The sequence below is a fragment of the Mauremys mutica genome, unplaced genomic scaffold (assembly GCF_020497125.1).
Source record: "Mauremys mutica isolate MM-2020 ecotype Southern unplaced genomic scaffold, ASM2049712v1 000111F_np12_subseq_6829429:6894231_obj, whole genome shotgun sequence".
Taxonomy (NCBI): domain Eukaryota; kingdom Metazoa; phylum Chordata; order Testudines; family Geoemydidae; genus Mauremys; species Mauremys mutica.
Genome location: NW_025422854.1, coordinates 1 through 25,665, shown reverse-complemented (window position 1 = coordinate 25,665; position 25,665 = coordinate 1). Strand labels below are relative to the sequence as shown.

Below are 25,665 nucleotides of genomic sequence, written 5' to 3'. Positions count from 1 at the left end.
GAGTACTGGGGGGACTTACTGAGTCCATGTCTCTAGCCCGTTCTGAACAGGGCAGTATCAGCCTTGAACGTTAAAGCAACAAACAGGACAAATATAAAAGGGGTGGAGAGCTACAGAAATTAGTTGTTTCCAAAAGACAACAATGATGTGAACAGGCAACTGATGAAATATATTTAAGGCTACGTTTTAGTCACAGGTATTTTTAGTAAATGTCATGGACAGTTCACAGGCAGTAAACAAAAATTCACAGCCCGTGACCTGTCCAGGACTAAATCTTGGGAGTGCCACGGTGCTTGTGGAGGGCCTACAGGTGCTCGGGGGTGCGGCCCAGGGGGTGCCATGGGTTCACAGGGGGGTGCACTATGGGTGTTTAAGGGGGCCACCGCAAGTGCTGGGGGAGTGTTCTGGGGGGGGGGCTGAGGGTGCTTGGGTGGGAGCAGCCCGGGACCCCTCCCCGCTGGTGCTGGGGGAAGGGAGTTGGCGGGGCTGGCAGGCTCCCTACCCGGCTTCTCGGAAGCGGCAACATGTACCTCCCTAAGATCCTAGCTCCACATGCTGCCAGTACTGCAGCAACCATTCGCCAGGAAACGTGGCCAATGGGAGCTGCAGGAGCGGTGTCTGCGGGCGGAGGCAGCGCATGGAGCTAGGAGCTGAGGGAGGGACATGTTGCCCCTTCCAATGAGACCGCCCTTCCCCCCCAAGGTAAGTGCCACCCAGAGCACTCACCCCCTCCTGCACCCCAGCCCCCAGGCCTGAGACCCACACCCACACCCAAACTCCTCCTGCTGCTGTGGGTGGGAGGGGTGGCCTGAGACTGCCATGGCAGCAGCCGGTGCTACTGGTCCATGGGGGCTGCCTGGGCTGCTCTGGCAGCTCAGAGCCAGCCGCACCAGCTGCTGCAGAAGTCACAGAGGTCATGGAAAGTCACAGAATCCGTGACTTCCTTGACAAACTCGCAGCCTTAAATATACCATATCAATAAAGAGGAGGAAATAATATCATTCCTCACTAGATTCCTACTCACCATGTAAATCGCTGGTATCCATTTTAGCAGAGAGCCTGAACTTCTTTCATATGATCCTGTGCTGAGAAGTTTCTGGCCAGGATCTTTCCCATGTAGAAAAGACACTGAAGATACTTGCTAGCAAAATGCCCATCTGTAGGAAAAGTCCACAAACTGTTATGCAGGAGGAGATGAGAAAGCAAAGCCACTGCTGAGAATTTCTTCTTTGTACAAGGAGTCTTTGTTCTTGTATATTTACGCTCTATCCTCTGGATAACTTTAAACGGAGATAAGGGTCCATGATTATAATGTTACTTTACTTTCATTGCCTAGGACAGTAATAGCTTGTTCCATCAGGCATAGTGTGGCCTGTCTGATTATTCGGCATCACCGTGCTTTTAATATCCATCCCGCTTTTACATGTACACCACCGCATCTTTTGTAAAGCAGAGGTCGACAGAGAAAATGTACAGTAGATGAGTCATGTGCTGGAGTTGTAAACATATGCTGCTAGAAATAGAGCAGTATTTTTATATATCGTGCCAAACATGAATACCCAGTTCCTACCTCTGTATAAACATGGAATCGGCACGGTTTATATTTATTAGAACTGGATTTATAGACCACTTCCCTTTAGAGTAACAGCCATTGTTTCTTTTTATGAGCTATTAGGAGAGGGGGAAACATTTCTGTAGAGCTGCTGTTTGTAAGGTTTGCTAAGGGAACACTCCCTTTAAAACTTTCAGTACGTTTGGATCGTTATATTCACTTCTGAGTAAGCCACTAGGCTCTTCCGGTCTTGTACAGACCAGATAATAGCACATTCTTTTCCCCCCTGTTTTGGGGGCAGCATGTCAAACACATTAGCAAAGCGAGTCAATGTACATTGAGCCACAAGAGGATAACGGTTTACTAATGCAACCTGCTAATGGAGCTACTCATTATGCTCACACAGGTGAGGTCTGCAGTGTGGATCAGAAGGTCCTGGGTTCAAACGTGTTTTGCAGGCAGAATTAGTGAGTGCCAACTCTTGGAGTAATCACCCTTCTGCTACTGAATCTTAATATTAGTGAATTGCGGCATACTCATTTGTAGCTCTTCTCGAAGGGCTCGATCCTGCCGCTGTTAAAGTCAGTACTGTAGTAAAATTTCCACTGATTTCAATGGCGCAAGATCAGGCCGCAAAATGATGGCGGCGTGACAATTGGATAGCCTACCAGTGAATCCACTGCCACACGCCTTTCCCATCTTCACCGCAAAGCTTTCGTGTCACTCACAATAAAAGATCCAAAAACTGTCTGCTGGGTTTTAATTGGAGATGGGGGAACCTTTAGAATGTATCCAGCTTTTTATTTCTTCTGACAGCAATGTAGTCTGGCAGCTGGCGTCCAAAAGAACTGTCTTCACATATTGTTTATTACTGTTCCTCAGCCACGGTAGAATTGTTGCTTCAGGGCTAAAGTTCAACAGATGTAGCACATTTAGTAGAGTCTTAGTGGCGATGCTAGAGAGTGTTAGGTCTGTAGGATGTTCTCGTTAAGACAAACACATGAAGTTACGTATGCCCTTTGTTTTGTATTCCATTCCATTGTGTCACGCAGAAGACTAACTTGGCTATAAAGATTTTTTTTTTCTTGGAGCTGGTTGAAAATGTGTTTTGATGAAAAACAACCTTTCATCCTCAATGACATTTTTGCAGAAAATGTTCTGTGTCGTAGTTTTTCCTCATTTTCCATGAAAAACCAAGAAAGCATGAAAAACTAGGAAAAAAGGGATTGGAAGGAGGGGGAACCAAAAAATGTGTCCACTTCTAAAATCTGAGCACGGTGTTGTGTCAAAAAAACAAAACTGTTTTGCATAGAATTTCAGAGAAAATTAAAATTTTCCATGAAAAACAATATCCATTTTTTGACTAAACTCTGATTGTTTCCTCGTGAATTTCCCTTTCTTGCTTCTCGGGCGGATATTGGTATTATATAATTATTAATAGGACTTTAAAGTTTGATTTTTGTATCAGAGGGGTATCCAGGTTAGTCTGGATCTGTAAAAAGCGACAAAGGGTCCTGTGGCACCTTATAGACTAACAGATGTATTGGAACATGAACTTGCGTGGGTGAATACCCACTTCGTCAGATGCATGTGGTGGAAATTTCCAGAGGCAGGAAATATGCAGGCAAGAATCAGTCTAGAGATAACGAGGTTAGTTCAGTCAGGGAGGATGAGGCCCTCTTCTAGCAGTTGAGGCGTGAACACCAAGGGAGGAGAAACTGCTTTTGTAGTTGGCTAGCCATTCACAGTCTTTGTTTAATCCTGAGCTGATGGTGTCAAATTTGCAAATGAACTGAAGCTCAGCAGTTTCTCTTTGAAGCCTGGTCCTGAAGTTTTTTTGCTGCAGGATGGCTACCTTAAAATCTGCTATTGTGTGTCAGGGAGATTGAAGTGTTCTCCTACAGGTTTTTGTATATTGCCATTCCTAATATCTGACTTGTGTCCATTATCCTGATTTTTATAGTGCATAGAGGCTAACCCTGTTGTGACCATCTGTGCTCGGTGCTGTACTATTTTATTTGTTGTGTACACCATCATTAGAAGGGACCTCTTCTAGATCATCTCATCTAATCTAAATTCTAGCCTCTCGAGAGGATTCTTAGGGATACGTGTCTAAAACCTTGCCCTTCCTTTTTTATAGATGTAATTCGCACCCACAATTTTTGCACCTGCAATTCATGTGCAGAAGGAAAAAAAACCCCAGAAATAACTTTCACTGGAATAAAGGTTTCGGTCCTGTACGTTCTTGAGTGCCCTCATTTCCCATGTGTGACAATGGAAGTTAGAGGGTGTTCGGAACCTTGTAAGATTGGACACAAATTGTGTCCACAAAAAGACCTGGTGGAGAAATTGGGCTTTAAACCATCCTTGAAACTTTCCAGTGATCATGATTCTACAATTATTATCACAGTAACACCTGGAGGCCCCCAGTGAAGATAAGAATCCTATTTTCTTAGTCACTGTAGAAACACAGAACCAGGCCCTGGCTTAAGGAGCTTACAGTCTAAAGAGCCAAGTTGTACGAGACATCTATGCATGATAGATACATGGAGTTCCATACAGTCTCAGGGCTGGAGCAATTTCAGACAAGGCCCTATAAATGAAGGTGACCTCCATTCTGAATAGGCCCTTTAGAAAGGAAGGAGGGGTCCAGAAGTTGGGGTGCTACCTAGGACTTGAGAGCCCTGGGTTCATTTCTCTGCTCCACCTATACTTCCTGAGTGCCCTTGGGCAAGTCACATCAATCATGTGTGCCTCCGTTTCCCTTCTGTACAACAGGACTAACACTTTACAGGGGTGTTGTGAGGATCAATACATTAACGAGTGTGAGGTGCTGAGATTTTATGGCGATGGAGGCCTTATAAATACCTAAGATATCTAGAACTGGAATGGAGTAGAATTAAAGATCCCAAGGTGCTTTTCATTAAGCTCAGAGGGTTTGCCCTGATGTACGTGGCAAGGATTTCCTCTCCCTCAGTAGACTGCCATGTGCCACTGAGCAGCTGCCTTCCACCCCAGAGGCAGCTGTGTTCCAGCAACACCGGGTGTGTATAGAGTTGTAACTAAACGCATTGTAAGTTCCTTGAGAGAAGCGCCATCTTTTTGTTCTATGTGAGTGCACTGCACTTAGCAAAGTGGGGCCGCAATCCCTGATGAGGGCCTCTAAGTTCTCCCACTACAAAGGATAATAAGAAGTAATTTTGGACGACACATAGACTATAGCAAATAAAATTAGCATTAAACAGAGCAGCATGACAACATTTATTCTCCTTTGAGTGCTGGACCCATGCCACACATACAATATTTCAGTCCCTAAGTATTTACAGGGAAGCAGGAAGGATGATCTTGTGGGTTAAGTGTGTGGGCAGGTCTACACTACGGGGGAAAATCGATATAAGATACGCAGCTTCAGCTACGTGAATAACGTAGCTGAAGTCGAAGTATCTTAGATCGATTTACCTACCGTCCTCACAGCGCGGGATCGATGTCCGCGGCTCCCCATGTCAACTCCGCTACCGCCGTTCGGGTTGGTGGAGTTACGGAGTCGACAGGAGCGCGTTCGGGGATCGATATATCGTCTAGATGAGACGCGATATATCGATCCCCGAGAAATCGATTGCTACCCGCTGATACGGCGGGTAGTGAATACGTACCCTCTGACTCAGAGCTGGGAGGTTTGGTCTCTGTTCCTAGCACTGCCATTCCCTCACTGTGTAATCTTAAACTGGGTGGGCCTCTGTTTCCCCATCTTTAAATCGGGATGATAATAATTACCTGCCTCCCAACGGCATATGGCGCTTAACTCATTGGTGTTTGTAAAGTGCCTTGAGATCCTTCGATGGCAGGAGGCAGTATGGAAGTGCAAATTATTGATTTGATTTCTTTCTCTCTTCCGTAAATAATGACTTACCGTGTTTCCCTGTTTTCTTCTCCTACAGGTTACTCTGGCCAGGACTTTGACTGGGCAGATTATCAGAAGCAATGTGGAGCAGAGGCAGCGCCTCACTTTTGCTTTAGAAACGTAAGACTTATTCTCCCCTTTGTGATGGTGTTGATTGAAGCTTGAACAAATCCACTTACTGCTCTGAACTAAGGGCCTGATCCAAAGCCTTCTGTGAAAAAGCATGTTCTTGTAGTTAAACCACTGGGAGACGGGAGCTCTGCTGTAGGCATCCTGTGTGAGCCTAAATAACTCACTTAATCGTTCTATGCCTCAGTTTCCCCATCTGTAAAATGGGAGCAATAATACTTTCTTTAGCTGTCTTGCTTATTTAGATTCCATGCTCTCCAGGTTTCTTACTGTGTTTGTACAGCACCCAGCACGATGGGCCCTGATCTTTGTTGAGAACTGTAGGTGCTACCATGATTAAAATAATTAATAATACCGTACGAGCCCATTGAAGTCTATGGAAAGACTCCTATTGACTTCGTGGGGCTGTTTTGCTCATTGGCGTGTTTCTCTTGATTCTGGGTTTTGTTTTGAACACAGGGCACTTAAAGGCTAAGTGAAGTCATTGAGGTATAAGTAAGTAGGACATTGATTGAGCAAGGTGGAAGCTCCACCATTTGGGAGTGTTTGAGTTTCCCTAATACAGCAGGAGTCGTGTGTGAGTGTGCTATGCATCATGACACTGCAGGCTCATAAAAGCTTTGGAAACTATGACTAGCTGGGCTGTTCTTAGGAATGGAGCTGTGCGTCTATGAATCTTAACGTATAGGAGTCCACCACTCATTAAGCAAAGCATTAACCTTCTGTCTTTTCAATGTTGAGCGCTCTTCGTGCCTGGTGTCTGTATGAGAAAATGATTGCCTTCTTCATCGGAGCATGGAGCCCATCAGCAATTCGGGCCCAAAATTCTTTTGAAACTGTACAGAATAATACATTGTTTGAACCAGGTGGGCAGCTGATTCCTCGTGGTCACTTACGAGCAGTCGTTCATTGGCCAGAAGACGCACAAGCTATTCCCCCACCTGTCATTCCCCTGCTATGCTATTCTGGGAGAGAACCACTGTAGAGCGAAGTGCATGGTGGGCCTGGATTCCCCTGGGCAGCCTCTCTGCAGTCCCACCCACCACGGAACTGTTGTGATGCACAGAACTGGGTCACAGCCCAAGTGTTGTAGTGAGGAACAGACATTGCGGTCAGTGTCCCTTTGGCCAAACCTACTCTCTTCTGTTCTCTGTCCTGCTTTGTCCCTGCTACTGGCATGATGTGTACTGGAGATGGGCACTGCCGGCTAGCAGGAGCGAGCATAGGAGCAGCATGATGCTGCTACTGTTTCATGTACATTGCGCACTTTTACCGAGTTTGCAGTGCATCTTCCATCTTGTTAAACTGGCATTGCACAGCGGCATTGTGCTGCCAGTGGAATGATCAGAGTTGGGAACCTTACATCACCCTTTGTACAGTGTGGCTTTTCTTATATGCCTGCAGCGTGACTGTATTTAAAGGTCCTCTGATGTTCATATTAGAATTCTTATAGGTGATCCTTCTTTCTTTCTTATTATGGTAGAGCTCAGAGGCCCCAAAGCCAGATCCAAACCCCATGAAAGGCACTGGAAAGACACCCATTGACATCAGAGGGCTTTGGATCAGGTCTTCCCTAAGGATTGGGAGTCCCCACATTGTCCTGCATTGTACTATCCTGTATGAAAGGAAAGCCCTGCCTGACAGAAGTTATAATCTAAAACACAGGAACCGATGGAGAGTGGGAGACAGGGATATGATAACATGCAAATAAATGATCCTGGTGATGATTGTCACATTTCCTTTCCGTTTGTTTCTTTCTTCCCTTCTTTTTATCTGCCTTCCTTTTTTTTCTTTTCATTAGGCACTGGAGCTGTGCTCACAATGCCAGCCACCCGGAGATTGTCCTCCAAAGATTAAATCAGTTCTAATAACTTTTTTTTTTTAAACATTCATTGTACGAACGCGTGTCTGTTATTATTTGACTCCTGATAAAACAGTTCTCTACAGAGAACTGCTGTCTCTCCATTGTCATCTGCCTGACATCCCTACCAGGCTGGTCCATTTGTTAGCACGCGAAGAACGGCTCTTTGATGGAATGTTTATTACAAACTTGTTTTTTTTAATCACACATCTTCCACCTAGCACAAGGAGAGGTGGCAGTGAAGTGGATACATTGTAACCATTTCCCTTGGGGCTATTTAGCAAGCAGAGGTAGTTATGAAATGGATTGACGTGGCCAAATACTTAGGAAAATAAACTCCCAGCTAACTGTTTTGCCATTGATTCTTTATAAAATAGCCTCCGGCACTGCATCACAACAAAAGGAGCCAGGCTGATGATAGATGGTGTTTCCTTGTTAGCTGACATAAAAAACATTTCAACAAACTCACTCAGATGTTGTGTAAACATGGCCCATTAGCTGCTATTAGAAGCGGGAAGCCTGTCTGAGTGTTGGGCGTGGCTTTGACTAGTCCAAGCGATAAGGAGAACATGGAAAAAGCTCCTGTGTGCAATTCATTTTTTCATTTTTGCAAGAAATCTTAATGAAATAAAGGCCTCATCCTGCAGCCTTTAGTCACATGAGGAGCCCCAGGGAAGTTAATGACGACGCTCATTGGCTCTGTCTTGATGAGGAAAAGAGATGGAGTTTAGGTTGGACTTAACCAGTACATGCTAGCTACGCCTGACCGAAAGGTGTCCGTTTTTCCTCGTCAAGATGAAAGCCATTGTCCCATGGCTCGTGTGTAGGGGATGCCAGATGGAACCCAAGATTATCTTGGGTTAATGACAATTATTAATAATCATGTTTATTACGGTGATGTATAGGGACCAACCAAGATCGAGGCCCCATTGTACTCGGGGCTGTACAAACACGGAGTAGCAGGCAGTCCCTACGTAGACAAGCCAGACACATCATAAAGGAAAGGAGTATAAAACATAGGTAGAGTGAACAGTGTGATGGAGGCAAATGATAGGTTAATTCCATCAAATGCTTGGAGGGAGTGGGGGTTAGTTAAGAGGGGGGTCAGCTAAATGGGAAAAGGGTGCAGGGAAAGCGAACACTGGGGACAGGGCAGGGGGGAATGTACATGAGTGAGCAGAAGACTCTTGCGATGGGCATTTGGGAAAGGCTGACGCGTGTGGGTTTGGGAATCTGAGGAGGTTTTATAGGGTCCTGGGGCTTCGATGGGAACCGAAAGTGGGAATCCTTCTTTGTCCTGTGAGGTGAGTGGCTGTTTTGGTGCTGGGGTTGTGAATGGTCTGCTGCTGTTGTGTGCATTGTTGCCAATTGTGATTTTAACTTTCTGCCCACATGCCTGTCTGTCTAGCTAAGGTCTTATATGGATCCCTGTCGCTGTGGTCTATGAGTGCCTCACCAAATCCCGACCAACCAGATCCTCAGCTGGTGTAAATCTCCGCTGAAGCGAACGCAGCTACGGCCATTGACGTGAAGAGAGCTGAACTCATTTGCACCCGCTGAGGATCTGGCCCAAAGGGCGTGTGAACTCTCTGATTCGGTGTCTTTTATCGGTTGAAATCAAAATTACACACAACACGCTGTGTTTAATAATAAGTCTGGTTTCTATGTTAAGCACCCAAAAAATTAGGAAATGCCAGAATGAAGGTTGCCCGTGCAACCTTAATTCACCCCCCTGGGGCGAATGGATTATGATACATTCTTTAATAACATGATCACATCCTATTTTTTCCCTGGGACCGCTGCCTGGTTTGGTGCGGAGGATGGATGGTGCTCACTGAATGAGCAGCTGTTTTACTTGTTGTTCAATGTGTGGCCCCCATCCCTTATTTACTGCACGCAGTTCATGCCCAGTCTGAAGACAGAATGATTAATTGCCTCGTGGTCTTTCTATGGTGCACAGCGCTATAGTATCTGAATGCTTCATTCATGGATTTATTTTCATCATAACCCTGTGAAATGAGTGGGTTTTATCCCTGTCTTACAGATGGGGAAACACAGACACCAAGAGACAATGGTCAAAATTCCACTAATTTTGGGTACCTAATTTGAGGCATCTATGATAAATGCTGGAGGCAAAGCAGGGTTTGGGATGGAGGCTGACAGTTCGCAACCCCTTATGTAATAACCTCGTGACCCCCTGAGGGGTCCTGACCCCAGTTTGAGAACCCCTGCTCTACGTGGTCTCAGTGTCACTAGAGGGGACAGAGCACCACACCCAGGAGGTGAGTGCATTACATACTTCCCCAAGCTGAGGAAGCGCATCCCAAGTTTTGGAGACTTCCCAATTGATATTCCAGACAAACCCACACTTGTAACACTGACAGACCTGGTCATCGGGATCAAACCTGGGACCTCTGGAGCCATATGTCTTTTAGCAAAGGCTGTAGTAGACTAATTAATTTCTAAGTGGTCTAAGTGCCACTAGAGAGGACAGAGCACCACACCCAGGAGCTGTGTGGGTTACACTAGCATTTTATATGTTTGCTCCTGTTGACTTCAGCTGCAGCTGTGAGTGCTCCGCACTTCTGCAAATCAGACCTCAGAGTCTGCTTAGTATCACATAGGAAGTCTGTGGCAGAGACAGGAATAGAATCCAATTCTCCAGGGAAGCAGTCAGTGGCCTTAATCATGAGACCATCTTTTCTCTTCCTGCAATCCCCTGCTTATTCACTGCGCCTTTTAACTTCGGCAACAGATGAAGCAGGAGTCCCACAGGCAACACGCCTGCACTACACAAACCTGATTCATCCCAGAGTAGGTCCATCCTGTGCACTGATTGAGTCAGAAAAACTAGTGTGTGGTTGTGTAATTAAAGATTGTATCATAATGCAAACGCACGAAGGGGCCAAATTTAGGTTGCACAGGCAGCCTTGATTCTGTCATTTCCTAAATTTTGATGGCTTGATTTTGCACCCATGATAATGTTCTTTTAACATAGTTTTTTGTGTGTAATTTCCTAGCTTTTTAAAAAAGCAAAGTGACCCCCCCCAGGAATTCTATCATGTGGCATCATATTGACGCCCACATGGGTCATCAGCAGGATTGGAAGCTTTAGATCCGTGCCACAGACCTCTGCCACTTGAGCTAACAGAGAAACTGATAGCAGTAGTAGGTTGTCATCCTGTGGAGGTGAGAGTTCCCTAGTGGGCACAGACTCTTCTACCTATTTCCCTCCAAGCTAGATCCCATCTGCCCTCTGTCTCTCAAGCATTCCCTGCCCTGTCTCTTCCCCATCCTTGGCTCCTTGGCTCAGTCCCATTCTCCTCACCTAACCAATCTCAGTCTCTGCTCCACAGGCCTCTCATCCCCGTCCCAGTCTCCTTGCCCAGCCAGTCATGAGCACACGGTTCTGGGTTCCCTGTCCAAGTCTCCCCAACATCACTCCTACTCCCAGTCTCCTTGCCCAGCCAGTCCCAGTTCTTTCCTCATTCTATTCCCCTCCCTCATCTTCCCCCCCGCCCCCAGTCACCCACGTTCCCCATCCTCACTGACTCCCAGTGCCACTCTCCCTCTCTGGGCTTCTAGCCCAGTCTCAGCGCCCCAGCCCCTTGCCCCCGTCTGTTTACCCAGCCAGTTCCAGTCCCTCCTCACCAGGTCTCTCTCCTGCTTTCCCCCTCCCTACCGGTTCCCAATCCCAGTCTCCTTGCCTAGCCAATCCCTTCCCCAGTCTTTTGTCAGATCTCAGTATCTCACCCACTCATTGGCTTCCAGTCCCTCCAGTTTCCTTCCTGGCTCCCAATCTCCTTGCCCAGCCAGTCCCAGTCTCCTCCTCCTCAGCTCCCAGCCCATTTCCCTCTTCTCCCACTCCAGCTTTCAGTCCCAATCTCCTCCAGCCCCATCCCAAGTCTGGCTCTTGTCCTCTTTGCATTCAGTTGAAGTGGCTTCCTCTTTCCTGGTGCCCGGGGCAAGTGGGGCAGGGTGTGGGGAGGTGGAATGTCACGGACAGCACAGGAGAGACGTTTTCCCTGCTTCCATTTCGGTTCCCAGGCGGAGACACAGACCTGGCCGGGCCTGGAGCAGCTGGGAACTGCAATTGCAGGGAGTGTCCTACTAGGCCCTCTCCAACTCCAGCTGGAGCATGCTCGGTGCAGGTGGGATCTTTGGGGAATTCATCTGCCAATCTCTAACAAGTCTCTACTGAGCATGTGCTCATTGTGGCTTTTCAAAGGCTTATTAGTTGACTGAATTTGGGCAGATTTTTACAGGGATGGCAAAAGGCACATCCCTGCCACAAAGGCTGCCACCTGCTAAATTTCAACTTCCTGTGCCAAAGCCTGGAGAAGCTAGAGCTTGTCCATGATAAAACCAGCAGAAATTTTTAACATGGACATTTCCCTAGTCTTGTTCTCGGAAACAACCGAATCATTTTGGCTGAAATTTTCCAAAATATTCAGCATGATGCAAACACCCAACATGGAAAATTTCAGCACAAGCGATTAAAGTCTGGCAAACAACTGAACAACTGGGTCTTCTAATGGAAGTGTTGGGCAACCTTAATAATCAGCAGTGCTGCCAGCCCCACCTATAATAAAGTACACATAAAATAAAATCTTCAAATTTATTATATCATTCCGGATAAACCAAATCTTAGAAATACACTAGGATAGATCTTGGTGGTAATTAGCATTGGCAGATACATGCTTATTCTCAAAAGGCTGAAAAATTGGCAAGGGCCATATTCTCAGAGCTGTGTGGTATAGATGAGCCATTACAACTCATGGCCAGATCCTTATCTGATGTACATCAGCAGAACTCAACAGTTTGACATGAAGTCAACCTATGTTCAAGTGAATGGAGCTATGTCCATTTCCACCAGCTAAGGATGTGGCGCTCTGTACTGAACTAAGGGCTTATCTACATGAATGTTTTAGTTTGTGGCAAGTGAGGTGTGAATCTACCTACAGTAGCCCTCTGTGGACTAACTGCCCACATGGACCCAGCTGACGCACATTAACAGACTGTTAATGGGCTTTGATCTAGTCCTATTTCAAAGAGGACTAGATCAAAGTGTACCCAATACTGACTTGGACTCTAACTACATTCTGTGGGTGGCATACCCGAGATCACTTATTCACTGGCGCTTTAAAACTCCCACACCCCAATCTGGCTCTATGCTGGTTACATAATAAGTATGTTTCTTGTGAACCTTGTAACCGATACTTGTAATGTCCCATAACTCAAGCCTGACCTCAGATGTAAAGTACCTTCCTTCTTAAACTTGTGAAAGCTGATTTTAAACTTTAGCTTTAATACATTTTTAAATCTGTTTAAAAACAAACAAACAAACAGTAGATTCACACCCCCAGTTTGCCGTGAACTAATTGTTCTTGCAGACAAGCTCACAGTCAAACTGGGGAACTCTGTGAGTAAATGGGTTCACAGTTATCTAATTTGTACATGCAGATGGAGGGTTTGCTCTGGAAATTTGTTTCTGGGAACACAGGAGTTACCAGACTGGATCAGACCCATAGTCCCTCTAGTCCAGTATCCTGTCTCTGACAGTGGCCAGCACTAGATGCTTCAGAAGAAGGTGCAGAGACCCGCAATAGGCAGACATGAGATAATCTGCCTCCCCCACCTACATCTCATTCTGGTCTCTGATAGTCAAAATTTGGCTTAAGCCCGGAAGCACAAGGTTGAGTATCTCTTCCAGAAGTTGTCTTTATGATAACGCTGGCTATTCCTCATACCCATCTAAATCCCTTTTCGAATCTTGGTGCGTTCTTGGCCTAGGTGGTCCTAGACATCTCCTGTGTTCTCCATGGAAACCAAGGGAGAGTCTATTTAAAGCCATTCTGTGCTGTGGTGCAGTGTTTCAGTGTTGACGCTTGACCTCTTTCAGACGTCCTTCAGCCGGGGCTTTACTAAGAACATGAAGCTGGAGGCTGTGAACCCCAGGAACCCTGCTGAAATATGCGTTGCTTCTATCACCTCAGTTAAAGGAAGGTTAATGTGGCTTCACCTGGAAGGTACGTTGAAATGACTGCAGTGTCATAGAGGCCTATTGTCTTTGTGTTACTGGGCAAGTTTATTCCAGCCCTCTCAATTGCTGTCCGCCACCCTGCATGCCTCGCAGCTCCCCGCCTCCCACACCTGCTTTTTTATATACAGTCAATAAGGACTAAATTATCCGATGTTGTCCTTCTCCCTGCTCCCCCATGGACCAGACCACAGGGCTGCAGGACGCTAGGTCACAGGGTCCTCTCCACCCACATGGCCAGGACCAACGAACACAATGTGGGGGGAAGTTTCCAAGGCAGCCTCCTCACAATCGCAGAAGCTGCCTCCAGAGCTTTGGCCTGCCAACGACATAATGAGATTTCTGCTGGCCTTGGAACTCTGCTCCAGTCCCACCATGCACTCTCATAGCCCCCATCTTTCCACCTCCCTGACCCCTTTGCTTGACCCAATCAACCTCATTTCTTCCTCACCTTTCCCTGTCACTCCATTTCCTGCCTGCACCCACCCACCTAACACCTGGGAACTAACCAGGCTTGTGCCAGCCTTCCCCCGGCCAGCTGCATGCATATAGCAGCCCTTTCTCCCGCTCTTTGTCTGCCACGTCTCATTTTAGGCCGCATGCTCTTCCATGCGGGGACTGTCTATAGCCTTTGGAAAGCACTCTGCCTGTTGCAAGCACCACCACCCTACAAGTAACAATGGCTCTGCAGTAGGGGTAACTAATTGGGCTCACATTCATCTCAAAAGAGTTTATTTTCCACTAATCCTCTCCTAAAATGAGATGCTGATGAGATAATTATGGACCGGATCATGCCTATGAAACCCATGCCTGCTTGGTGTGGCCCTCTGTCCCCCTCTAGTGGCAGCTAGCGTTTGATGAGCCTGCTACAGCCATGTGTTTTTTAGATCAGGCAGTAGAGGCTCATACATTAAGCTGTAGAGGTCCCAAGTTTGATCCCAGCCACTGCTAACCAGCATCTGCTGGTGTTACACAAACTACCTGAGTAGTTCTTTCTCCAGGGCAGTGCTTGGGTGAATAAGGACTCCTGGAATGAGTACAGCTTTGCAGGACTGATGTTCAGAACACGGTGCTCGTCTTCCATGTGCTGTTAAAATTATTGTCAATGAATTATTGAAACAAGGGGAGGGATAACTCAGTGGTTTGAGCATTGGCCTGCTAAATTCAGGGTTGAGAGTTCAATCCTTGAGGGGGCCATGTAGGGATCTGGGGCAAAAATCTGTCTGGGGATTGGTCCTGCGACCTCCTGAGGTCCCTTCCAACCCTGATATTCTACAAAGGAAGCAGAGATCTTAAATGTGCTGAGATAATCTGGGGTTTCCATTAGGTGTATGTAACATTTTGTATTGTTACATGGTGTTGGTTCAGTGATCACCTGTAAATAGAAGCTGCAGGCCTGGAGTCCACTATAAAGGCCATAGCTCTATTTTTTCAGAGTGGGATGTTAAGTTTGGGCACCAAGCAAGGACATTTGTTAAAGCCATGTGACAAAGAAAGAGAAATGTTTAGCTAATTACTGTGCAGGATCTAATTCTGCTGCACTTTTGCTCTGGACAATGAATAGTGCTTTGTACTTCTGTAGTACCTTTCTACTCCGATATCTCAGAGGGCTTGAAAATGTGCTGCACTGGTGGTCAGGATGGGGTAGAACATGGCAATTACTCAAGTGCACAGCAACCCTATACAGTGGTGTAGAACAGGAAGTAAAGAAAGATACAATGTCTATTGACAAGTGCATGAGGAAGGGAGGTTGACACCATGTAATCACTTGGGTCCTGATCCTGAGTGGAAGCAGAGGCAAAGGTGCTAGGAAAAACCGGACAGGTGTGTATGAGCCACTCACTTTGGTGCATTGCTTCTCCATCCAGGTAGATGGGTAGAGAAGCAACTCAGCACTCTAACCAATGGCTGCTGAGCAATTCATTTACATGTTTTGGATTAGGGCCCAGCACCCTCTGTCTCCCTGCCCCAACCCACTGCTTTCTGGGCTGTGCACCCATAGGAGCAGAGCAGGCAAAGTGAGCTGTGCTCAGTATCTTGCACTTTTCATCACCATCTGTGTTTGCTGCCTCTCCCCACTGCACTCTTATGCATATCACACCCTCCTCTGCACACAGCAATAGAGGAACTGCCAGACGGGATCATCTAGTCCAGAATTCTCTCTCTGACTGTGGCCAGCACCAGGTGCTTCAGAGGAAGGCGTAAGAACACCGCAATAGGCAGATGAGGGATAATCTCCCCTCTACATGGGTCTCATCTTGATCTCTAATAGATTGGTTTAAGCTCTGAAGCATGGGGTTTAATATCCCTTCCAAACGATTTATCAGCATAACTCTGGGTTGTTGTCTTATCCATATAAGTGTCCCATCCCTCCTTGAATCTTGCCATGGATCAAGCCCCTAGCTTGGAATTTGGCCATGACACTGGAGCTCAAAGGAGTGTACTAGGATCGTTACTGACCACAAAAGACCGGGATCCTGGTTTTATGTCGTAGCTGAAAGGTCCCACCTCATGCAGTATTGAGCTCCCATACACTGGGCTGGGGTGTTTGTTCAGTACAGACAGATTGCCGCTTCTGGAATAAAAACCGTCCCGCCTTGGAGGGTATCTCACCCAGACACCACCTAAGCCCAAGCTAGTGTCAGAGAAGTCAGAAGCTGCTGTACTTACAGCTACTGGCTTCGTTGTCATGGCAGAACCCATGTGAGATCAGCTGTGCCTAGTGGTGTTTCATGGCAAAGATAAGGGAAAAGGCTCTTTAAGAACTAATTTCATGGCCAGGTTTTGCCCTCAGAGACATGCGCAGCCCCCCACTGAAGGCAATGGGAATTGGGTGAGTGTATTTAAGGGTGGAATCTATCCCTTTGTTTGTTTTCTGAGAATCCTGAACACATCTAAGGCCCTTTTGACGGTCCATTGGCCTGCCGTCACCGGCTCCTGTTAGATTTATGTTTCTGCAGCTCACCACTGGCACATTCCAGGAGGCCGAGGTGTGGCCAGTTAGTTACGGTGCCCGAACTGAAACAATCAAAAGGGCAGCCCCTAACCGCACATACAAACTGAGTCCCAGGTGTCATGATTCCATAGAACTGATTTCTCAGGGGGTCTGATTCTGAAGGTCCCATTCACAATTTGAAAGGTGCTGTACAATACAGAGCAAATGTCTTATAAAGTATCAGGGGGTAGCCGTGTTAGTCTGTATCCACAAAAACAACGAGAAGTCCGGTGGCACCTTAAAGACTAACAGATTTATTTGGGCATAAGCTTTTGTGGGTAAAAAACCCACTTCTTCAGATGCATGGAGTGAAAATTACAGATACAGGCATAAATATACTGGCACATGAAGAGAAGGGAGTTACCTTACAAGTGGAGAACCAGTGTTGACAAGGCCAATTCAGTCAGGGTGGAAAAAAAGTAGCATTTGAAAGTCACCGTGCAATGCAACAGTATGAAATACTGGCCTGAGCATGAGCAGTCTGGCCTGAAGTCCGATCCAGTAGGTGCTCTGCTCGATATCACTGGGAGCTCTTTGTTCCGAGAGCTTTCAGGATAGACTCCTTGATGTTGTGATTGTGTTGATACCACCCAGTCATGGTGTAGCTGTGCCTTTCTATGACGGTGGTCAGGTGCCATTCAGCATGTCAAGACATTAAGTAAATCCCAGAAGGACTCTGTGATGTCACTATGGCACAACATCCCCAAACTGATACTTAAAACCACGGATACTTGATACAGGCAACCACAGGTTTATTCCAGTAACCCTCAAGAACTCCACTGGCCTACTCATACTTCGCAAGTTAAAAACCAAGGATGGTGAGTGGTGCATCACAGGCGCTCAGTGTCGTGGGGTCCTGAGCTTCTCCCGTCCTAGCAGAAGGTAGGGATGGGGAGAAATGGGAGTCAATCTCTGGCTGGGTTCAGGCACAGAGGGGGGTGGAATGTGTCTTGCAGAGATCAGGAGCAATGGAGGAAGCTGTCTCCTGCAGAGCTCAGGAACACCTGCATCTGCTTCTGTGCTGCAGAGCCTAGGAGCTAAGCTGGTGGAGAAGTAAGAAGAGAGAAGGATGAAAGGATCTGCCCCTCACCCCCAAAGCCTCACATGCACTGGCAGATCAATATCCTGGTTAGTGCCTGGCTGGTTTATTTCTCAAAGCTGGGTTACAGTATCACATAGGTACCAGTACAGTAAAGGTGAGTTTGTGTTTGTGCTAGAGCTGTATGAATCTGGGCTCTTCTGGGTCTCGTGAATTCATGCAAACTCTTTTGGCCAGTTGTGGGTGTGACAGGATAAAACAGCCAGGAAAGGGCTAAGGGCTAGTCACATGACCCAGCAGGGGATTTAAGGGAAGGATGTGCCCTCTTTCTGGAGGCATGGGAAAAGCCTGTGGGATCTGTAGCCTCCAGAAAGAGAATACATCCTCCCTTTAAATCTCCGACTGGGTCATAAAGAATCCTGTGGCACCTTATAGACTAACAGACGTTTTGCAGCATGAGCTTTCGTGGGTGAATACCCACTTCTTCAGATGCAAGATTACGTATTTACCCACGAAAGCTCATGCTGCAAAACGTCTGTTAGTCTATAAGGTGCCACAGGATTCTTTGTTGCTTTTACAGATCCAGACTAACACGGCTACCCCTCTGATACTCGACTGGGTCATGTGACCCGCTGGTGGTCCATAACCCTTTCCTGGTTGTTTGACCCTGTCACTGTGGGTTACCTGCCACTTCGTTTCACATGGCATCCTGTGATATGTGGTGAGAAGTGCCCTCATGGACTCAGGTAGACCCCTTAAAGTTGACGAAAACACAGACACATAACCCAAAGTGCCTTGGTTGTTGCACTGACAGCTCGCTGTAGAAGGGACAGTGAAGGCAGAGGCCGTGTGGAGTTCAGAGAAAGTAGCATCACAGCATCATGCTGTCGTCAAGGCGATGTCAGTATCACTCTGATCGATCCCACTGTCAGTGTTTTATAACTCAGTTGGTATCTAAATAGAAATTCCATTTGACCAGAACCTTGGCAGGGAGGTTTTAGCTAGACATAAAATAGGCAGCACGTACCCTGTTCTTGCTACATCCCTGCTTCATGACAAATGCTGCGTAGCATGTGAGAGCCGATGAAATCATAGCCCAAGGTGGCACAGTCAAAAGCTGCATGACGCAGATGAGAGGTGTCATAGGTTTTCTCCCCCACTTGGAGCTTTTGGGTTCCAAGATGGGGACCTGCATGAGCTCCTCTAAACTAATCCTAGTCTAGATCTGGTCCTGCTGCCACCAGTTACGTTTAAATTGGATAACACACTGCCTGTTCCCCCAAAACTCTCCCTGGGGAACACAGATTCAATCTCCCTGAATCTCAACACAAAGGGAAGCAGCCCACTTCCCCCCTCCCTCTCTCTCCTAGCCTACTCCGGAGAGATACACACCGATTCAACTCCGTGAATCAAACCCAGGAGGAACTCACTCTTCCCCCCTCCCCTTCCTCTGAATTTCCACAAGAGAAGGAATTAACCAAGTCCAAAGAAAAGAAAAGAATTTATTAAAAGAACAAAAAGAAAGTACACTATCTCTGTAATACCAGGATGGAACAATACACAGAGTCTAACCTATAAACCTGGAGAGAATTCCCCCTCCCCCTTTCTTTCTCAGTAAAAGCAAAGTAACAGCAATAGAAATAAAGAGATTCCTTCAGCAAAACACACAATTGCAAATGTAGAAATAAACTTATAATACTAGTACGCCTTTCTAATACTCACTAGACTGAATAGATGAAAAGTACTGCAGAAACCTGGGAGGACTTGATTAAGATGTCTGGACTCCCTTAACTTCCAAGAGAACTTAGAGACAAACAAAAAAACACACACAAAAGCTTCCCTCCACAGAGATTTGAAATTATCTTGTCCTTTGATTGGTCCTCTGGTCAGGTGTTCCTCAGGTTACTGAGCTTGTTAACCCTTTACAGGTAAAAGAGACTTTAACCCTTAACTATCTGTTTATGACAAGAGGCAATGGGGTGCAATGGATAGGGCACTAGAGCAGGACTCAGGAGCTGTAGGTGCTATTCCCAGCAGTGCCACTAACTGGCTGTGTGACCCTGAGCAACTCACTTCACCTCTGCTTCCTTCCTTTTCCCCTGTAGGCTCTAGTGCAGGGATTGTCTCACTGTGGCTTTGTCACACTCGAATTTTTTAACTCAAATTAATTGACTTGCCTTTAATTCAAGTTAGCTAATGTGATTGTACATGCTAATGTGGACCCTCCACAAACCTTTGTTCCAAGGTTGTGGTTAAAACCTTGGCGTAGCCACAACCTGTGTTTATATACAACACTGAGCCCAGCAGGGTCCTGGTCTCAGTTGCCCCTTTAAGAGCTGCAGTAGTATAAATAAAACGTAGCATAGATTCGTATTAAAGCCAAAGTTCAGTGAGGAATTCTAACATACGCATTGTTTCAAGTTATACACCTTGAGGTGCAACATTTCGGACTGAATTTCTAACTGCTTATCCACATCAGAAATCAGTTTTCCTTGAATCCAGCTTTGTTATCTGAAATTCATCTGCACACTAGAGCCCTGATCTAAAACCGATCCATTAGTTCTAGTCCACTATCCTTTCTCCAACCGTGGTCAGTACCAAATACTTCAGAGGAAGGTACGAGAACCCTGCAGAAGGCAGATATGGAATAATCTGCCCCACAGGAGGTCTCATCCTGTCTTCTAATACTCAGGGCTTGGCTTAAACCCTAAGTATATAAACCAACCAAAGCATATAATCAAGGTATTTCATAACACCAAACAGATCCAATGTTCCGGTTGTGTTCATAAAAATAACCTCCACCAATCCAGCATATGGTGAGTGCGTCTACACTAGAAATGGAGGTGTAAATGCCAGTTTGAGGAGACAAACCCATTCTAGCTCTAACTGAGCTAGTGCACTAAAAATAGCAACATAGCCTCAGCAGTGCAAGTGTTGGGAGGGGCAATCCTCCTGAATATCTAGCATCTCCGATGGGTATGTGCTCGGGACGGCTAGCCCTTTCTCACCAACATGGCTGCAATCAATTTCTAGCACATTGGCTCGATCAGAGTTTGTACAGGTACATGGGAATTATATCTTCGGCTGTAGTGTAGCCATACCTTGTGAGGAAATTCACTGAGCTCTGACATAGAGTAAGTCTCCCAGAGGTGTAAAATGAAAATAACATGGTGGCTTTTATCTTTTTAGTGTAAATTTATTAAAATTTTGAAATAAAAAGTCACTTCAATTCAAAGAACCGAATTTTTTCAGTTCAACTATCTTAAAGTTTTTTTTTACCCAAAAGTTTTTGAGTCAGGCGTTTCATCAACCCTGATGCTGTTTTGCAGACAGTTTTTGTTTCTATAACTCATTGGTTTTTTATTTAAAAAACAAGGTTTCATAACAAATTCCTGACCGGCTCTAATTACGAGCAAGATTATGATATCCCCTCAAAAAGCATCTTTCACCCTGGATTGTCCCACTGAAGCTTATGGTACTACTCATTGTAAGCAATGGCATCACAGTCTGGCCCTATGACAGTTACTGTTATAGTGAATGCTACATCCTTAGAATAGCTAATGCTAAAGGAAGTTTTGGAAGGGACATAAACTTCACGCTTCAGCTAAATCTGTAAGTGTTAGGGATTCAGATGAGATTTTGGTAGCAGCTGTCAGAGCTGGGAGATGGGCAGCCAGGTCTAGTGGTTAGCGACCTGGTTCAGGAGAGCAGTGTTCAGGTGACCAGGCAGGAGCCGGTCGAACTAACCTGGCGGGGGTCAGGCACCATTCGGGTCACCAGAAGTCAGGCCAAGGTCAGGATACCGGGCATTAGGCAGGTCAGAGTCTGTAGCGCAGGGCAAGGGGTCCAAGCAGCAGGCAGATTGTGCCATTCCAGTTTTGCAGTTTGACAACACAAACTGTCTGTAAAACAGGCTGCAGTAGTTAAGCCATGTTGAGTTAGACATAAGGGACCATTGCTGAATAAAACATGTTTCAGGCAGTAGCAGAACTCTGTAAATTTCACGGGGAGCATTTAATGACTGGCAGTAGAGCTCATCCAAAGCGGGAAAGATGCATAGGGCTGATATAAGATTGTGTGTGTGTATCCCATCGCTTTCTGCTACTTTATTACTCAGGATCTGCATTGTAAATTTTTACTAGTTCATTTTAGGTTTTAACACTGAAGCTTTCTTGTTTGCATTTATATAAGTAATAATGTATACTCTCTGCATAATATGTAAGGCTACACTAGGAATTTGGTGAAGTAAAAACCCCATGCTAGTAATTTTTGAGGGACGAACTGGGTTTATATTTTCAAAAATTGCTGCTGAAGTTGCAATAGTGTAATATATTTAACGGTAGATGGAATTTTTCATTCTTCACGCATTCTACTTTTATTCCTAATGTCTCCATTCGTGTGTCCATTTCTTGGGCCGTGAAGACAGTGGTGTAAAATGCATAAATCAGGCAAACAGAAATTGCAAACCAGCTGTTTCCAGTTTGTTATATGGCTCAAGCTAAGTGCAGCAATAAGATGCGGGAAGTGACTGGTGGGGGTTATCAAATGCTCACATAAAAAACAGTACCACGTAAGCGTGGTTGGATGTATGTCTCTTTGTTGCATCAGTGTGGCAGGATGAGAAAATAAACATTTTGGTGCATCCTTGCCATTCGGAGTGGCTGCAGTTGTAAATTTTTAGGATCAAACTTTAATGTTGCACCTGTCATTGTAAGCAGAAAAAAGAAAAGAACATTGGATCAGAACAGTAACACAGAGCAGTTGAAATAATGAAAGCAAAGGACGTCCTGGGTCATTTCGATCACTGTATTAGAACCTGCAGTGCTGGAACATAGGTCCAGGGAAGTTCTCGCCTGCTGGCACCTCTGCACCACCACAGGAGGCTTTTGCTTGGATTCCATAGGTGGACCCTGTGAGGCTGGGCTCAGCTGGATGTACTGCCCAGCAGGACTTGAGTGGCAGCCCCTCGCAGCCCACTGATTGGCCAGAACCAGTACTTAAATCAGGACACCATGAAGGGAAGCTATCTGAGCAGCAGAAAGTCTGTCTCTGCTCCAGACCCTGCTTGTGATAGACCCTAGACTTTAACGTCCCATCCTGGTTTGTCCTCGACTTTGCTATTTGATTGCTGTCTGTAGCCTGGCACCTGACTCTGCCTGCCTCCTGGTGCCTGATTCTCAGTCTGTCCATGAGCCTGTCTCAGACTCTGATCTCCTGGTACCTGACTCCCGACTCATGCTCTGACCACTAGGTATGACTGCCCATGTCCTGGTCATGACACTGGTGCTGGCGTTGAGTTGATTTCTTGCAACTTGCTGTGCATTTAGGACCTCATCCAAGGCCCATGGACTTCAATAGGAATCTTTCCATTGATGTCACTGGGCTTTGGACCAGGTCTTTAGCTGAAGTCGAACACAGAAATTGGGATGAGATGTTTTGCAGTATAAGGAGTTAAAATTCTGCATGCTTTAAAACAGGCTGTTCCTCCTTGGCAGCATTTTTAGTGAGGTTCCTACAAGGGAGGAAGGATGGTCTTGGACTCAAGAGACTTGGATTTGATTCCTGGCTCAGCCACAGACCTCCTGTGTGTCTCTGGGCAAGTCTTGCAATCTGCCTTACGGCTCAATTCCATGTCTGTAAAACGGGAATGGTACCGCAAAGAGCATGGTGAGGATATGATGCATTAATGATTTCAAGGTGCTCAGCTATTACTCTAATGAGGGCCGTAGAGACACACAGCATCATTTTCTTTGCCCTTTCTTCCAGTGTTGTGAGCTCCCGGGCGTATATTTTATGCCTTTGCCACTGTGTATCTGCTTCTGCTCCCAGGCTCAGCTGGAGAGTCCATCGTTGCAGGCACCTCCTCGCCGAAGGGCTGTGTTGCCCTCACAAAGTTCAATTACTGTTTCAGTTTGGCTGCTGGCTCTTGGTGAACATTCATTAGTGGACAATTCCCTGCAGTCAGCTGGCTGGGCACTGTCAAATCATGCTGCATTAAGCAGAAGGCGAGGATGCTGTAACAGATGCAAAGGCAAGGATACAGGAGAGCAGTGTCTACTGATCATTTCCGTGAGCGTTTGATAACCCCACCAGTCACTTCCACTGTACTCTCTGATCTACACTACGGGGGGGGTCGAACTAAGGTACGCGACTTCAGCTACCTTAGTTCGACTGACTTACCCGTCCTGACGCCGCGGGATCGAAGTCCGCAGCTCCAAGGTCGACTCCGCCACCGCCGTTCGCGGTGGTGGAGTTCTGGAGTCGACCGGAGCGTGTGGGGAGTTTGAACTATCGCGTCTTGATTAGACGCGATAGTTCGAACTCCGAGAAGTCGAACTCTCCGCGTCGACCCGCGCGGTAAGTATAGACCTACCCTGCGCGCTTTCCACGTAAAACTGATAGCAATAGCGAAGTCCCTAGTGGATTTCATGGGGTCTCTTGATGATCATAATGAGCCCTTGTGTCCATAAAATCAGTGAATCTGTGAGCGAAGGGCTTGCTTCATCGCGCCCTATGGTATCGGGATGGGGAAGGGCTCACACAGCCTTAACCTTGCCATTTTGCTGACTTTCAGTTGCTCAGCCGTATGTCTTTAATGGTCTCTTACTGCTGTTTTGCTGTGGAATCACAATGCACTTTAAAGGCAATAGCCTTGTCATTGCTACCTGTAGGAAATAGAAGACAAAATGATGCCTTATCTCAATGCAGGGAAGCCGATTTATTTTTAGGTGCCCCGTCGTTTCCTTGCTTTGGTTTGTGACGAATGCTGGAACCGCTCTGAGCTCAGGCGTCCCGTGTGTAAATTGCATTATACATTTGTGTTTCTAGGTTTACAGATGCCTGCTCCGGAGTATATAGTTGATGTAGAGTCGATGGACATTTTCCCAGTTGGCTGGTGTGAAGCAAATGCTTACAACCTCACACCGCCCCACAAAGCAGTTTGTAAGTATGCGAAACCACAAGTGAATAGACACCATACACCATAGGTTTCTTAGTCAGCAGCCACATATACCTAATCTGCTTCTCCTACCTACCAACCTGCTTAAATGGCCGTCAGACTTTGCGACCCTTGGACCGAGTAGTTAGAACCTGTTCACCCAGGGAATCCCTTTACGAATGGGACTATTTGCTGCTCGTGTGACTAAGGGTTGTGGAATGTGGCCCTGGGTATATCTAACCTGGCCATAACAGTGGTATCTGGGTTTTATCACTCTGAAATTAATTTCTCAGCCTACCAAGACCTTAAGGAGAACACAGTTCCTTAGGAATATGTGACAAAGGCTTTAAGGGTGCATTGCAATCCCGGGCCACAATTGCAGCTTGTGTAGACATACCCAAGCTAGCTTTGAGGTCGCTAACTCAGGTGCCGGAGCTGTGAAGCTATAGTTGCATGTGTGAGTAATTACCAAGGATTCTGGTCAGGTCTGTATAGCCTGTGGTGAACCATGTGGTGCCGTGGCGTCACTGCTCTTGTACCCAAGTTAGGTAGATCAAAGCTGGCCCAAGTATGTCGACACATGGAGCAGTCATGCCCCATGATTGTAGTGTAGACATACCCTAAGTGAGAGACATCATACCAGAGGGGACAGGAATTGGACGGCACAGGGAACTGATCATGGGATACAGCAAGGCCAAATCACCTAAGTGAGTTAGGAGCACAAGACCTGTTGACTTTCAATGGAACATGTGCTCCTAACTCACTTAGACACTTAGGGGCATGCCACCACAGAGCTTTTACTCTCCAGGTCTGGACTGAGGAATACATGTGAGGAAGCCAGTGCTGCCCCTGTCCGTGCTGTGCCCAGATGGTCAATAAAACCGAGGGCTTTGCTCTCCAGAGCTGTCGCCTAGCACCGTTTCCCAGCGCTAAGGGGTACATCTACATAGCAGCCGCGGGTGTGGACGGCAGTTCATGTAGATGGATCCGGTGCTAGCTGGGCTCTAGCTTGCTCACTAAAAATAGAAGTGAGGATGCTACGGCCCATGGGCTTCAGCTCTGGCTGCGCAAGCAAGTACGGACCCGAGGGATCAGCCCACGCTGAAGCCCACACTGGGACTGCCTCACTTCTGTTTTCAGCAGCCTAGCTAGAGTCCAATGGGTGTGTCTACACGAGCGGCCATTCACATCTACCCAAAGATTGCACTTCG

At 46.5% G+C, this 25,665-nt stretch overlaps 1 pseudogene; it reads left to right on the top strand.

The window, feature by feature from the left end:
- The window catches only part of LOC123356971, a 60,292-nt pseudogene extending 35,833 nt beyond the window's left edge, over window positions 1-24,459 (top strand).
- Window positions 24,460-25,665: the final 1,206 nt, after the last annotated feature.